Raw genomic sequence first — 17,500 nt, 5'->3', positions numbered from 1 at the left:
ACCCTACACTATTTGTGCACTGGGAGTAAGACCTGGCATTGAAAAACTATACTAGTTCTGCATTCAACTCTCTAACATTGTCACTTAGAGACCCTCTAACATTGTCATTTAGAGACCCAAGACACACAGTCTCCCATAAGGGCCATAATGCTTTCTATATTTCTCAAGTCACTGAGAAGCACACCAGTTATTTAGTCCATAAAAGTGAACCAGGAATTCTGATGAACAGATGAAATTCCATAGCTTTCTAAATAGTTTTGACCAGTCATTAGATTTGTAATTGACTGCAATGATTCTGTATTCATCTCAAGTGTTTCCATTTAGTATCCACTTGAAATAATAAAAAATTCTATAAAAAGAAAAACAGAAGAAAGAAAAAAGTTAGTCTCGGTAAAATTTGAACAATGTGAATGTGACAACACACAAAAAATTAAAACATGAACAGCAGATGTAAATTCCATTGATGTCTCAATAAACGGAGCCCAATAAAGATCTTCACTCACCTACAAACAAGCAAAATGGGGACATGAAGGTCCTCTTCAAACAATAAGTCTTTTTAAGTCACAGCTTATACCATACACCTTGAGGAATGAACTCTATTTCACACATTATGCCATCCTTCATTGTACAGATAAATAAGTATATATGCATATCATCCTTGGTCTAAGGTCACAAACCATTTATAGCTGGTTTTGGTCACACCGCATTCTCATTAGTACTGAAATGTTCAGTTGGAAAGCACCTAAGGTTTCCCTGGAATAACTGTATCTGGATTCTTGCCACCACACTTACCACTACAAGTTATACCTAAGATTTTCTAAATGAGAAGCTGAAGGTTAGAAAAAAATAACAAAGAAATGCAATGAGAATCAAAACTTATATAGAAACTTAAAAATTTATTCCTGGTGGAATGCAGGGGAGGATCACTAGCAAAATAAAATGGAAAATATGTCGCAAAATATAAGGTACTTTTAGTTAAAGTAATACTAAAATGCAAGAAAAACTCCTAGAATGTATACTTTGCATGCATCACACTACAAACACCCAACTTAGGGTATGTCACATTTTGTTACGAATCTCAACAACCTTGTCTGGGTCACTTTTTAATATAAGTTTTCCAACCAAATGGTAATGTGTGGCTACACATATATTTTGTATTCATGATCTTTATGACCAAATGTCACAGCAAAGTCAGCGCAGTAGTATAAAGCGCTCACTTCCAACGTACATATATACGTACAAGTATTCCCGGATTAAGAAATTAAGCTTTTTGAAAATGCCAAAGCTGTTAACACTACTACCATTACATAATATTAATGATAGGCACTGGTCAGGCATATCCACTCAGGTGTTCATCAGCTATAAAAAAGCAATTCCTGGCAGATAAATCTTTAAATTTATTGAATTTGTTCTCCATTTCCAAAGGCTACGCACTAAACTAAAAGCCACTTAAGCTATTTTTAAGAAAAGATCGAAACTTACCGTATTATGATTAAATCAGTTAATTATCTTTTGCAGTCCAGCATGTCAGGGACAAGTACGTGTAGCTACAAACGACGAGGACCTGTAAGTACAAAAATATTAAGTCTAAATAACTTGGACATCAACTTACACCATCTAGGGCACTGAATCATACCTACCCGGGTCTTCTTTTATATTCTTGTTACAAATAAGACTAAAAACATTTTTTTGGCAGAAGTAGAATAATTATTACTATTTAACAATTAATACGAACACTATGTCAGAAGACTCAATGCAATATGATAAGTACAGAAGAATATAAACATATCAGTCATAGTTAAGCATACACAGAATTTACAAAATCTAGTTTTTACAACTGTCATGACCTTAACTGAATGCTGACTTACTTAAAAAAATTTTTGTGTGAATCTTCTTTGCAGTACAGCGAGGTCTGCATACAAATCATCATACCCCTGTAAGAATAAATTACACACACTGAGACGAGTTTTATGTCATTCTGATCCTAAAATTTAATTACTAAGACATGATCCCAGTCATAGCAAGCTACAAGGAATTTCAAACATCATTTGTGATTAATGAAAATACTGCTCATGGCTAAGTCATATAAATGGTTATTAAATAATGTCATTAATTAATATTGCAAAATTAAATCGCAGATTATGCAAAACATGTACTTACATGAAAGTGTTCCTGAACTGTATACAACACCTTGTACACTGATGCCTCCTGAAGCCCTTTCTGCAACAGCCACAATTTTGGCCATTGTGATCTACTGAACCGATGCAGGTGAAACTATTACACGAAATGAGGATTTGAAAATGAAATGGACACAGCGGGTCCTCCTTTACCAGAAATAATTCGGTGATGTCTGCCTTATGTGGTGCTTATATCTACACCACATTCAGATACCAAGCTCGTTGTAAAAACACTCATCAAATCTGCTGACAAGACCTTCCCTACCCGACGAGTTTGAGACTCACGATCTACAAGTAACCTAACCAGCAACAGCGGAAGAAAACACAACATCAAGATATATGATTCCAAAAATCATTCTGCAACTCTCAGTAGAAAAAAACATTTTGCAGATAAATAAGACGTGGGACGACATCGGACAACAGAGATCGGCTGCTGTCATTCACGGACATGATTTTTCCATGAAAATTATATTTTTGGGTTTCGATGAACATAAAATGATATCTGCGAAAGCAGGTTCAGCTGCACTTACCTTCATGATTGGACCATACCTCGTTATAGATGATAACTGAAATTTATGACACAGTCTATTAGTCTTAATGTCTAGTTATTTCACTATAAACCTTAAAATGACGGACTAATGAAGCTAGACTCCCTCACTAATATTTGCCGGTATATATATATATATATATATATATATATATATATATATATATATATATATATATTATATATATAATGTGTGTGTATGTGTGAGTACACTGACACGCATATATATAATTATATATTACATATATAATAATCTATGAACATTTACTGTTTAAACAAATTAATGTCAGTAAAGTTGCCGATAAAATACACATATGAAGCAGCAAAAAATTACCATTAAGGGAAGCAGCTACTCTTCCTTAATTTTTGTATTTTCATATTACCATCAACGATGCTTCTGTCATATTTACTTTTATTATTAAGAGATATTACAGGATCTTTAAAGTCTCCTATCGTGAATTCTATAATGTCAGCTAACCCACTGCTACTATTCATGTATACTACAGATATATATATATATATATATATATATATATATATATATATATATATATATATATATATATATTACATATAAAAGCTTGAATTCCAAGTCAATGTCCCCTGTGTGGTTGTTCCATGTGAATAGTTCCATCTACCGAAATAATTTATATTGGATAAATGATCGAGCGGCGACATAGCGGCCATCGATCCGGAATGCGGCCACCTTTCCAAAAACTAGTTAAATTCGCCTCCATGAGCATCAGTCAAGAGTTGTGGCCCACCCAAGTTATACACCGAGACTACGCTCCTCTCGAAGTCAGTGTTTTCTCCTAAATTACGAAATAATGGCCTAATTCAAGCTTTTTCGGGAAGTGGCCGCTATGTCGCCGCTCGGTCATTTACCCTTTATATATATATATATATATATATATATATATATATATATATATATATATCATATATATATATATATATATATATATATATATATATATATATATATATATATACAAACATGCATGCAACGTGGAGGTGAATAGTACGGTGAATGTAGGGTTATGAGGTCATTGCACCGTTGAGGATCACTGCCATTAAGCCTTCTATTTTGATGTAAGAAACAGCTGATGCTGTATCAACAAATAAGGCAGAGTCTACCATGTTGCTTTTCCCGGGGCCATCCTCTTATGGAAGACGGTTTAACGTTAACATTATTCATTTGGTAGCCTAGCATTCAGGTTCGTCCTTTCAGAATGCAAAATAAACATTTCATGATAAACTGTTTCATGGGATCCAGGTTATGCTAAAAATGTATAGGATACATTTAATTGATTTTAGAATACCATAAAGATACATCGATGACGAACAGCGGATGATTCCTATGGTCAACCCTAACCTAACAAGACAGGCCTGCTTGCTTAGAGAGTGGCTTTGGTGTCCAGTATACGGCCTAATCACAAACTTTAGTGTATAGTATTATGCCTGGATATCACAAACTTTGCATTTTTCTTTTTATTATAAATGGACATACTACCTACCAAGTGGCCACCTTCATTTCGGGGGTTTTTGTACTAAATAACAGAACATGTCTGGTGTGCCTAGTAGTATAGCAAAAGAAGCCTTAGCACTTTAGCCTAAATAATGCCTTACCATCTTGACAACTTGCAACGATAACTTCACTTATACAAATGCGAGATATCTGTTTCGCGGATAACGTCGTTTAATTCACTCACGCCCACTAAACTATATCGTTATTCGGTACGCGAATAAAATAATATGTAAATTCACTAAAGACATTCATATGGTCACAACGATTGGCTAGCGTATCATCAGCTGATGACTGTCCAGTGACAGTCACAATGACAACTACATACGTCATTGGCACATGGTGTTTTAAAGATATTTCGATGCAATTGAAATGGTCATTAATCTCCGCTTCTCTTCTCAGATGTTGAATTAGGATATTTTATTATATTATGGAAAGCTTCAAATGCAGAATTATCGTCTTCTAACAAAAAAGTTAGTGATAATTAATGCGGCAAATAAAACAAAATTCCATAATCATCGTGCATTTGGCGTTTTATGTGATCATGAAATGCACACTCTGTAAAAATTTAGATAATCGCTAATTTCATAATTATTTCTAGACTGTGTATCACAGAAACTTAGGATAAGATAGGAAATATGAAAAATAATATTGATTCAAGACGATAAGTACGAATCATAGCGTAAAAAAGACGAAGTACTCGATTTCCTTCAGTGAACGAATGCCGTCAGGTTGTTTTCTTCTGCGGTAACATCCATGAAGTGTCAATCCCTTACATTCGTACTTCCTCAGTAAGTACTACCTAAATTATGTAAGTTGACATTCGACCTTTTTCAGATAGTATAAGCTTAGTGATAATTTAGAAGCGTTTACTAAATATAACAGAGAGTAGCCAGGCTATATTGCATAGGGAACTTTTGGATGGTTATCCACATTAGGCAACATAGGTAGGACAAGGTAGACTTCAAGAGCTGCAGTGTTCCTTGACTGATCATCGTTCTTGGGTAAAACCTCTGCCATTTTAACCCTCGTACATAGTTTCATAGCATTTCAAGTATAATATATATGTATTCCTAACAGTCCAAGGAAAATTTGAATGGTACTTAGATTAATTTTGAGGACCCGAAGCAAGGTAGGTGGGCAAAGCTAGGCCTAGGCCTATGGAGCTGTTTCGTGTTCAAATATCTATTACTATAATACGATTTTCAGAAGTTGTAGGCGATTTAGATGGAATTATAAAACATGGATATTGCTCGTTGTAAGACCAGAGACGGGTTTAGAATTTAAATGTACTAAATAGGTACTTATATTTGTCTTAAGTTACGATGTGAGGTTAGGTTAAGTAATTTTCCATGTACCTAATAGCTAGCATCAACCAAATTTTTAACTTTGGTAGAATTGCTTTTATTGTACCGCAGTCTTTAGTCTGATCTGCAGTGTTCTGCCCAAGTTCTTTGAAGTTTGCCCATTTCAACAATAAATAATAGGTAGTTTAGATAAAGTGCCCAGAATCAGTCTGATGAAAGTGCTATAGAGGTAATGTGGTGTCAGTAAGGAAAGGTAAAAAAAGGTGCAAGAGACTTAGGCCTAGGCTATGTGACTGTAGCCTACATTCATATTGATTTTCTTCGAGTTTACTTTCCCCCTTCTCCTAACAATTGATTCATAGTGCAATCGGGAGGTTTTTCCTCCTGTCACACCTTTCAAACCATTTTACTGTCCACTTCCGTTTCAGTGCTGAATGACCTCATAGGCCCCAGCAGTTGGCCTTAGGTCTAAATTCTATATTTTCTAAACAGAGCAGGGAACTTTGTATATCTTTACAAAAGGCAAAACATAACCTTCTAATTGAAGACACTGTTATGGCATAATTTAAATAGGCTTGTGTAGTATTGGTGTGACCATTCCAGGAAACTGCATTTGCTTTAGGCAAAAGAAACAGAAAATGTAGCCTGAAAAAGGTAGCCCCTAACCTCATGAAGGATATTATTTTGACCGGAACCCCTTTGCCTTCAATATCATTAGAATAGAGATTGCTGTAGCCTAACCTGAATCCACTGTTCTTGAGTGGCCAAAAATGCAGGAAATCCAGTGTAATCTTCACTTTTATTATCATATATTTACTATGAATACGATTTTCAAAAGTTGTAGACTATTTAGATGGAATTGTAAAACATGGTTATTGCTCCTTGTAAGACTGAGACAAGTTGAAAATTGAAATTACTAAATATATTTGCCCTATTAGGTTAGGATGTGAGGTTAGGCTAGGTAATTTTTCATGTAATAGCATCCACCAAATTTTTTACTTTTGTAGAACTGCTTTTATTGTATCGTAGTTTTTAGTCTGATCTGCATTGTTCTACCCAAGTTTTGTGAAGTTTGTCCTTATCAGTACTAAATAATTCATTCAGATAAAATGCCCAGAATCAGAGTGATGAAAGTGCCATAGAGGTGTGTGGTGTCAGTAAGAAGATGACTTAACTGTCCTGTAGGAGACATAGGCTATATGACTGTAACCTACATTCATATTGATTTTCTTCGATTTTACTTTCCACCCTCTCCTAACAATAATATTCATAGTGCAATTGTGAGGTTTTGCCTCCTCCTGTCACACTTTTCAAACCTTTTTACTGTCCACTTCTGTTTCAATGTTGAATGACCTCATAGGCCCCAGCGGGCCTTAGGCCTTAGTAAATTCAATATTTTCTAGACAGAGCAGGGAACTATATCTCTACAAAAGGCAAAACATAACCTTCCAATTGAAGACATTGTTAATGGTAGAATTTAAATAGGCTTGTGCAGTATTTATGTGACCATTCCAGGAAACCACATGTACTTTAAGGCCTGTCCACACGACCGGGCCTGATCGGTGGACTTCCCCTCTAACGGGCACACTTGAACGGGCAAACCGTCAAATTGCCCGATGGGTCTTGTAGCAAAATCACCATGGTGGTGCCCGATGGCTTGAGCTTCGACCCTGGCAGACGTACGTTAACCATATACATTTCTTTTACTGAGCCATTCTTTGCACCACATTCTCTTCTTTTTCATCGCACGCAAAGTAATTTTCATGCTACACAATATCTTCTTCTTTGCGGTAGGCACCATGTTTATCGTACTGCACTGAACACACTACTGGCATCGTCGGGCACGCCCACCTCTCCATCGCCTCACCCATGTGGACAACATTCATGGGTAAGCCCGCCCGAATTTGCCTGTCAACCCCAGAGCACGCCGATCAGGCCCGCTTGTGTGGACAGGCCTTTAGGCAAAAGAAACAAAAAAATGTAGCCTAAATAGAGATAGTCCCTAACCTTATTAAGGATATTATCATGACCAGAACCCTTTTGCCTCCAATATCATCAGAATAAAGATTTCTGTAGCCTAACCTGATTCCACTGTTCTTGAGTGGCCTAAAATGCAGGAAATCCAGTGTATTATACAGTTTTGTAGTAGTGGCCAACATTTTAAGACAAGTATTGTATTGTCAGACAACAAAATTTTCGATTGTGTTGATATAAAAAAAATTCATATATCTAGGCAAGTTTTGGTACCAATTTAGGCCATCTTGGAAAGATGGGAATGAAGGCAGATGGCCTATCTGCTTGTTGGTTCATGTGTTCTGTTATGCTAACCTTATCATTGCAATTCCTCAATTGAAGGCATTTTTGTTAAACTTTTTATAATGGTGAATCACTGTGTATATATGCATGACTGGAGAGTACTTATCTTTCTAGCATGTAGTGAGCCTGTCACACTTGCTCTGTCATTGCAACTCACTCTGCATGGATGAAAGAGCTTCACTCAAACATGGTGCATAAATATGCATTAGTAGAGGTCACCATTCTGTCATTGTCTGTCACACTTTACTGATCATCGCCGCTCCCTGTCAGCAGTTGAAGGAGTTTCTGTCAAACATGGAACGAATGTAGAGTATCAGGCATAAATATGCGTGAACGGATATCATTTTTCCCCATTTGTGTCTGCTTATCTTGTCAGGAATTAAGCTGATCTTGCATGATTGTAGACCATCATATAAAAATGTATAAAGTCGAAGACCGTCCACCTGCCAGTCTGTAAGTGTCGGTCACACATATCTTGTTTATTTGTATACCGATCAAAAATTGGTCATGGGGAAATCATGGCACAATGAAACTATAGACCAAACATATCTTGACAGTGTGAATTATTGGAGTTCATTATTTATGCAAGAACAAAAATGGCGTCACAAGTATTTCCTCAGTTGTAAAGTATTACGACTGAGGGAATACTGAAATGAATGAGGATCAGTAGAGGACATGTATTGCTTTAGCTACATTGTATGAATGCTTGGTACTGGGGGTGTGCCTCGTTGACCATGAGGTATTTGTTGGTTGAAAACCATTCTCTCTCTCTCTCTCTCTCTCTCTCTCTCTCTCTCTCTCTCTCTCTCTCTCTCTTTTAGGGCCGAAATACATGTGGCGGTTACTAACTATCTCTATATCAGAGACAAGTTGAGCAGCTGGCATATTCAAACTTGCGAAAGATTCCCTTCATTAATAAACCTTATGCTTCAGATCTATCCGTTATTTTTGCTGGGTTTACTAGTCAGGGCCTTCCGTGATTTTTACCTACAGTATTTTGTAACCTCGTTTATTTTACTTAAATACTTAACTGGCATTAGGCCTGTATGCTCATGGCATTTTACTTATAGCAGTTCGATTCTCGGCTCTGCCTGCGCGGAATCAGAGAATTTATTTCTGGTGATAGAAATTCAATTCTCGATATAGTGTGGTTCGGATCCCACAATAAACTGTAGGTCCTTTGCTAGGTAACCAATTGGTTCCTAGCCACGTAAAAATATCTAATCCTTCCGGCCAGCCTAGGAAGAAGCGTAATCAGCTCAGTGGTCTGGTTAAACTAAGATATAGTCAACTTATAGCAGTGACCGGTTAATCCCTTCTATCCTTTTATAAGTTGGTTATTTTATGAGATATATAGAAATCAAATCACGAGAAAATGTTAGTGAACTAGGCCGATTTCTGTAAAAACGAAAAATAACCCAAATTACTGTGTATTAAATTGCAGTATAATATTTACACAACTTTGGTTTTGTACCTGTGTACAATGTATGCATATCTTAAAGTGTATTGTAAGCACTAGAACGATTTTTATGAAAAATGAAAGCCAGTCTAAATAGCTGTATATTGTTGTTGAATATATTTATAAATAGTGTGTTTTGTACTTGTATAATCTGTATTTAATATATATATTATAATATATATATATATGTTATATATATATATATATATATATATATATTAATATAATTTTATATATATATATATATATATATATATATATATGTATGTATGTATGTATATATACCTACTAACGACTGTACCCACCGTCCGGATGTGTGGGTTCAATGCAATGTATACAAGCAAGCCCAAGTGGGGGACGGTACATCCTGGTTTTCCTGTCACTGCCGTTGCCCGTTTAGGACAAAGCATGTGAGGTTGAATCATGCCGGGTCGCCCGTTCAGGAAGTGGGATGCCTTTTCCCATATATAGGTCGAACTCTGGACAAACCCCCGGGTTTTATGTCGTGGATTTTCGTGGACTTCTTTCTTATAATTCATGGCGTCTCTGTAATACTTTCGTCGTAAATATTGCGCGCTTTTCTCTTCGGGTGGATGTGCTTCAGTGCGTATATATTTTATTTTGATGCTAGTATACGTAAGTTTTGACTAGGAATGGTATTATATTTGCCTTAAGTATGCATAGGTTCGTTTATACTTTTATGATATTTTGCTGTTATTGCGACATTTCTGACCAGAGGGATTAATATTCTTTCTTTGTACCTATTTCTGTTAGTATTTCTCTATTTACTTTGTGATCATTTGCACTTATCGACAGTTTAAGAAATTCATATATATATATATATATATATATATATATATATATATATATATATATATATATAGATATGTTATGTATGTGTGTGTGTAATATCTTTGTATTATTACTTTATATACTATATAAATATGTGTAAATAGTGTACGTTTGAATTTATGTATGCATGAATTTTGTCATATACTCCGTAAAATTTTTTATATTCACAATTATTAAGCATAGTTGTTTGTATATGTATGTATGTGTGTATGTATGTCCAGGCATACACACAAGCTAACGTATATCGAGGAGCCCCAATAGGGAAGGAATTCCCCCGTAATGTCTCCGTTGACATCACTGACCTGCACGTTCGCTTAGTTGCATATTTCGGCATATTTTCATATAAACGAGTCGAGTTAAGTCTTCCAGGAGTCTTTTGTTTTACATTCCTCAGTTGCCAGGCAGTATTTTGAGTAAATCGCGTAGCCTTGAGTTTCCTTAAGAAATAGTCTCTTGATTGGGATTTATCATTGTTTATATACTGCATGCATTCTGTCTCTGCATTCTCCTCCTTAGTAGGTGTATGTGTGTGTATACATACATACATATATATATATACATATATATATTATATATGTGTATATTTATATATATATATATATATGCATATATACATACATATATATACATTGGGTTGTATGCGTTTTGCTTAGGTATGTATGTATACCTTATGGGCTTTAAACTTTCTGAAGTTTTAATTGGTGAATTTCTCTTTCAGGCAACGTAGGACATAGATTATTCTATGGATGCTTTACTCTTTTGTCTACATTGATTTTAATGTAGTTGTCAATGACATATTACGCGACTCCACTTTAATGAAAACCAATCAGTCAGCAATCGATTGCACACCGCAAAAGAAATTTAACATTACCTGTGAGGTTCACATTTTCTTTTGTAAATTTTGTATTTTTTCTCTTATTCCTAATAAGAAATGTAACAGACAGAAAAAGCCCAGGCATTTGATGACGAATCTTAAAATAGTGTTGTGGTGTTGGTGAAGAGAGATATAGGAGATGCAAGATGGCACATCATGAGCAGTAATTATGGATGGGGCCATAGTAATGCAATCAGTCATAGCACATATTTCGAAATGGGCATTACACACTAAATCGTTTTCCTACTCTTTCTCAAAGTTGAAGCGGGCTTTACTTTTGAAAGGACGCGTCTGTATGGCATTTAAACTTGTGGTTATAGACAGAGTCTGTAAATTACCACAAGATTACCTTGCAACCTAATTTGAAAAATGATGCCATTCTTATTTTTAGTTCTCAGTAGATGGAGTATTCAGGGCATTTGTTTCCGCTTGAAAGCGGAAAGTTGTGTTGACATGTATCACCTGAGTACATGTTCGAATCTCTTATCGTGAGACAAGTGTACTAAAGACATGCTCACTGAAAGCTTTTTTTTTTTTTTTTTTTACAAATAAGACAAGAGGACGTTCTCTCTTCTCTTCTCTCTAATCCTCCTCTCTCTCTCTCTCTCTCTCTCTCTCTCTCTCTCTCTCTCTCTCTCTCTCACAACCGGCCTAGGAAAGGTATTTTACGGGGCCGTTTTACTAGTAATTTGTTACACCTTTGTTGACCTAGGATGTGAATTAGGTACCTGGTTGTTAATTGCGACTGCTGGTTCATAGCTGTTTATTGAGAGATGGAGAGAAAGAAAATAAGAATGGCGAGTGGTCACAATGTATGTAATCATATGACTAAAAAATTGTGAGGGTGTAGACGAGGTAATAATCAAGGATTTTTCAGTTAAGTCAGTCATTTATCCGAGAGTGCAAATTTCGCACGTCTACTTCACGTTCGTAGAGATGGTGTATATTTTCTTTTCCTTGGGTAGTTTTATAATAAGTTGTTCTCAGTTTATCATAAAAATTCTTCTCCCTCTATTGTATTTTTACGTTAAACATTACTCAGCTTATCTTAAAAAAAAAAAAAAGAAAAAAAAAAAGGTCTTCTGTTATAGTTTTGCGATATGATGTCCTCAGTTTATCATACAAATGCCTTCTCCTTGTGTTGTAGTTTTATGATAAACTATTCTCAGTTTACCATAAAAAACCTTCTCCTTATGTTGTAGTTTTGTGATAAAGTTTCCTTAGTTTATCATTTAAAAAAAGCATTCTCTTGTTGCAGTTTCATGCTAAATTTTACTCAGTTTATCACAGAAGAGCCTTATCACAGAAAAGCCTTCACCCCCAGTTGTAGTATTATGACAAACTGCTCTCAGTGTACCTTAAAATGGAATGTCTCCAATCAGTACATTATGTGTAGCACAAAGAATAATAAATTCTGCCTCATCCTCATTTTAAGTCTCACCCAGGCCTTCGGGCCCATTAGCCGCATCCTCCATAACTTCATTGTTCCTATCGCTTTTTGCATTCATCTCGCCTACAACAATCTCATATATCTGCTTCTGGTATATTATCTATATTATTCTGCAGTTCTTTATAAAATTCAGGGACATCATTCGTTGTAGCACAGCAACACTGTAATACTGATAATGTACTGTCCTGATTTAAATCTTGCCAGAAGTAATAAAGTGCTCTCCTGTCAGTCACCCATGCGGTGCACTGTAGCCATTACTTAAGGTTTTTGGTAGGATCCCCTCGGCCCCTAACTGTATCCCCTTTCAGTCCTTTGACTGCACCTCGGATCATATTCTCTTTCTTACGGCTTACTTTCCACCTTTTCTTAACAATTGTCCTAACAATTGATTCATAGTGCAATTGTTAGGTTTTCCTCCTGTTATACCTTTAAAACCTTTTATATCTCAATTTCCTTTCATCACTGAAGGGCCTCATAGGTCCCATCGCTTGGCCTTAGGCCTTGATTCTATATTCCATACGTTTCCAGTCACTCAGTGCCTTTTCTGTATTTTGTCTTAAGATCATGCCTGGCCCTCTGGAAATGTCATCGGAGTTTCCTGCATAAATATGCACATTACTCTTACAGTAGCCTATATTTTTTCCATTCCTTTGTATCGTAATTCACAAACAGTTGAAATGGCCAGTCCGTAGCTCCTCGATTCGTTTTCTATCTGTTCTGTCTTCCTAGTTTAATACAGAGTTCTTATATTATTTATGAACCGGGATGGTCTCTGCACCCTGGCACTAAGGGCCGTCCATTTCTTAATTGTCCCCGTAGTGGGGATAATGCCGTCAGTGCACCTCATGCTGTGCACTGTAGGCATTACATAAGGTTTATGCAGCGTCCTTTCGACCATAGTTGCAACCCCTTTCATTCCTTTTACTGTACCTCCGTTCATACTCTTTCTTCCATCTTACTCTCCACCCTCTCCTGACAATTGATTCATATTGCAACTGCGAGGTTTTCCTTCTATTACACCTTTCAGACATTTTACTGTCAATTTCCATTTCAGCGCTGAATGACCTCATAGGTCCAAACGCTTGACCTTTGGCGTAAATTCTATATTCTATTCTATTTCTAAATTGTGCCTTGCCACTTATGTGACACAGTGTATGAAGTATTCGTTTATTAGCAGAACTAAATGATAGACAGTTTCCTGTAGCACACAGTCCTTAGCTAAGGCCAGTGACCCCTGCCTTTGCCTGTTGGATTTTAACTATATGCCGGGTGTTCTGGGTTGAACACTGAGAGACATGGCACTCAGTGCCGTAACTCTCCTCATCATCCTGCTATCAATAATTTCTTGCGATCCTCCTGAGCAAAACTACAACTTTTGACTGTGTATCTATCCTTTACCTGAAGAAGGGTCAGCGTGCTAGGCAGCAGCTGCTTGTACTTGACCTATGACCTCTAATCCAGGTGTTATAAGTTGGACCGGTCTCACTAAGTTGCGGGGAAGCAACTCTGAAGGCATATATATACATATATAATATATATATATATATATATATATATATATATATATATATATATTCTATATATATATATATATATAATTTTATATATATAAATAATATTAATATATATATATATATTTGTATGGGTGTATTTGTTTGTATATTTATTATAATATATATATATATATATATATATATATATATATATGTATATATATGAGTAGTATGTAGACCATTGAATACTATTTTCTAAAAGCTCTATGAAAATAGAGACTTATGCTTTGATGAAAGTGGAAACATGGTACGAAACCGGCATACTAAGGTCCAGTCTTTATGAGCAATAAGCCAGAAACCGTGAATCATATACTACTTACTATTATTCTCAATATTGTTACTGCCATTACCAGTATTATAATTACTACTTCAGCAACTGTGTGGATATTGCCGATTATCTAGATTGCGTGTTTTGTATTGTATCTGTATATTCCATATATATGGCCCTGAGGTGAAATAAATCAAATTATTATTATTATATTATTATTATTATTATTATTATTATTATTATTATTATTATTATTATTATTATTATTATTAAGTTCTAAAAAAGGACAACATCATCATAGTAGTTTTTATTTCCAATGTAGGTTCAAGTTACCAGGAAACAAAGCATGAGGGATCGAGTGTGGTTTGTAATTACCACTATATTGCTTGATGATAAAATTTGTCAGGGGTTTAGGAAATGTCTAATGTAGTAAGCAAGGCCGGAAACCGAATTTTCCAAGAAGTAACCCTAGATGTGTGAGTGATATGCATAAGTGTCCCGTAACGGGTTGTCATCAGTGCACCACCTGCGGTGCACTATAAGCATTGCAAAGATTGTTCACTCTCGACGTGGTTCGTTAGCGCCTCAGTGGCGTGGTTGGTATGGTGTTGGCGTCCCATCTCTGGGGTCGCGAGTTCGATTCTCAGCCATTCTATTAAGGTGTGAGAGATGTGCATTTTTAGTGATAGAAGTTCACTCTCGACGTGGTTCGGAAGTCACGTTGCTGAATAACCGCTGGTTCCATGCAATGTAAAAACACCCCCCGCAAACAAACAAAACAAACTATATGCATTACTTAAGGTTGTTTGTAGCGTCCCTTCGGCCCCTAGCTGCTACCCCTTTCGTTTAACTGTGTCTCCGTTCATATTCTCTTCCATCTTACTTTTTTTTTTTTTTTTTTTTTTTAATACAAACCTATAATTACACTCTCCTGACTGTTGGTTCCTAGTGTAACTGCTAGATTTTCCTCCTGTTACGCCTTTCAAACCATTTTGCCGCCAGTTTTCGTTTCAGCGCTGCATGACTTCATAGGAATGAGCGCCTGGCCATTGTCCTAAGTTCTATATTTTTATATATTCTTTATACATGCGTGGTGAGACCACGTGGCCGTGCGGACGCAAATAGGAAACAAAAAGCTAGCGGATGGCGTTATCACAGGAGGAGAAAACTTGACCGGCAGTATCCGGTTGATGGCAGCCACAAATATCTCTCTGTAGTCTATTGTTTTCAAAGTAGGTGCTGGTTCTTCTCTTACAAGTCTGCTGGTCTCTCTTGGTGATGTATGGGAAACGGAAAGCATTTCATTTTTCCTAGTTCCAATGTGGTAACGCACTTAGCCGGAGATAGCGCCTGTATATTAAGATACGTGAATCACATGTAGCGAATCGTGTCTTGCATTTCTAAAGGCGCCTCGCATTTTGTTTGTTGCGAAAAGGTTTCATACAACTGAGGGCTCTTTGTGATAAGTTAGGTGTCATTTTACACAGCTGAGAATTTTAATTGCGTTCGTATTTCCCGGTTTCTTTCTGATTATATATTATATATATATATATATATATATATATATATATATATATATATATATATATATATATATATATTATATATGAACACCTTCTTCCATCAATGACACTTACTATTAATCGTGCCAGAGATTATTTCTGTTTCTTATCCAACAGACCTTAGCATCAAATGTAAAGTAAAAGAAAACTTTTTTAAACAGTACTCTTGACACCATTATGACGTGAAATATTGAAATATATTCATTTTTTTATTGAAGGACCCTGAATTATAGAAATATATTTATTCGTTTTCAGCCTGAATTTTATAGTCTTGTCCAGCTCTCTCAATCGAAGGAAAGACAATTCCAAGAGTAATATATGAATTCCATTAAGAATTTCATTAGTTGAATCGAAGCGAGGAGCGTTTGGACTCATGTGTTGGTGAGGTTAGTTCTTGAGGTTTTTGTTATTGTAGATCCTGAAAACATTCATTTGAATTTGTTAAAAATATTTTGGAGAAGATTTTTTTTCTTTTATATTGTTTACGTTGAAAGCCTTTTGTATATTTAGATTCTCTTAAAAGTGTTTTTCATCTTTAGATTCTCTTAACTTAAAAGTGTTTCTCATGTTTAAATTTTTAAACTAAAAGTGTTTCTTATATGTAGATTCTCTTAACTTGAAGTGTTCATGTTTATAGTTTCTTAACTTAAAGGTGTTTCTTATATCTAGATTATCGTATCTTCTTAATTGTTTCTTTAGATTCTCTTAACTTGAAAGAGTGTCTTATATATAGATTTTCTTAATAGTGTTTCTCATATTTAGATTATCTTAAAAGTATTTCTTATATTTAGATTCTCTTACCTCAAAAGTGTTTATATTTGTAGTTTCCTAACTTGAAAAATGTGCATGCTCACCGTTGCTTTTTGACCTATCTGTTGCGTATTGAACGCCTTATTGTTTAGTAAGATTAAAGGGAATGTATTTATTAATAATTAATGCGTAAATAATGCACATTAATATGAGTGAAAAATGTCAACAATTGATCTCATTAATGGTCGTCCATGTTTACTTTTAGCAATTATTTGTGTATATTTTGCGTTTTCCAGTAAAAGTTTACCCGTTTTATAAGTCTTGCATAACTTGTTCTGTCTGTATTGAACATCTGAAGTTGTCATATTTTAATTCTTGCGATAATTCTGTCTTGTATTGCCTTCATCTCGTAAGTTGAATGTAATGAAAGAATACAAGTTGAAATTAGTAAAGAATAAGTGATGGAGAGGAAGGTTAGTTGAGATATATTCTTTACTAGTTATCAGGTCTTGCAGACGAATTAAGAAACTCAGAAAGCATACCACTGATTTCTCAGGATGTTTTTTTTTTAGTTAAATTTTTTTTTTTTTTTTTTTTTTTTGTTTTTTTTTTTTTTTTTTTCTTACAGGTGTCACTCACAAGGTAAGAGCTTTTTGTGGAGTTACTTTGCAGGTTCATTCTTAAAGGTTGTCATCTGATGTAAAATGCATTGATATTCCTTTATGTACAAAGCTGCCGTTCTCTTAGATCGATTACCTCATTCAGAATGAATCCAGGTATTGTATGTTAGGCAATGGCAGTTGACAAGCGTCGGAGTACAACACGCGTTCGGTCCTTTTCTTCCGTATCGTTATTTATCA

At 35.4% G+C, this 17,500-nt stretch overlaps 1 long non-coding RNA gene across 13 annotated transcripts in view; it reads left to right on the top strand.

The window, feature by feature from the left end:
* The first annotated feature begins 4,871 nt into the window (after nt 1–4,871).
* Nucleotides 4,872–17,500, top strand: part of LOC135197940 (uncharacterized) — a 463,394-nt gene continuing 450,765 nt past the window's right edge. For 4 of the 13 annotated variants that reach the window (XR_010310695.1, XR_010310694.1, XR_010310685.1 and 1 more), the window contains exons 1-2: nt 4,944–5,060; nt 16,146–16,276. This is a non-coding gene — a long non-coding RNA (uncharacterized LOC135197940). Of the gene's footprint in view, nt 5,061–5,133; nt 5,254–16,145; nt 16,277–17,268 lie in introns of those variants that run through there. The other 9 variants (XR_010310696.1, XR_010310686.1, XR_010310689.1 and 6 more) reach the window with 9 other exon arrangements.

This window comes from Macrobrachium nipponense, chromosome 21 (genome assembly GCF_015104395.2).
Source record: "Macrobrachium nipponense isolate FS-2020 chromosome 21, ASM1510439v2, whole genome shotgun sequence".
NCBI lineage: Eukaryota > Metazoa > Arthropoda > Malacostraca > Decapoda > Palaemonidae > Macrobrachium > Macrobrachium nipponense.
The sequence above is the reverse complement of the archived record's forward strand: the minus strand, read 5'-3'. Positions and strand labels throughout refer to the sequence as shown.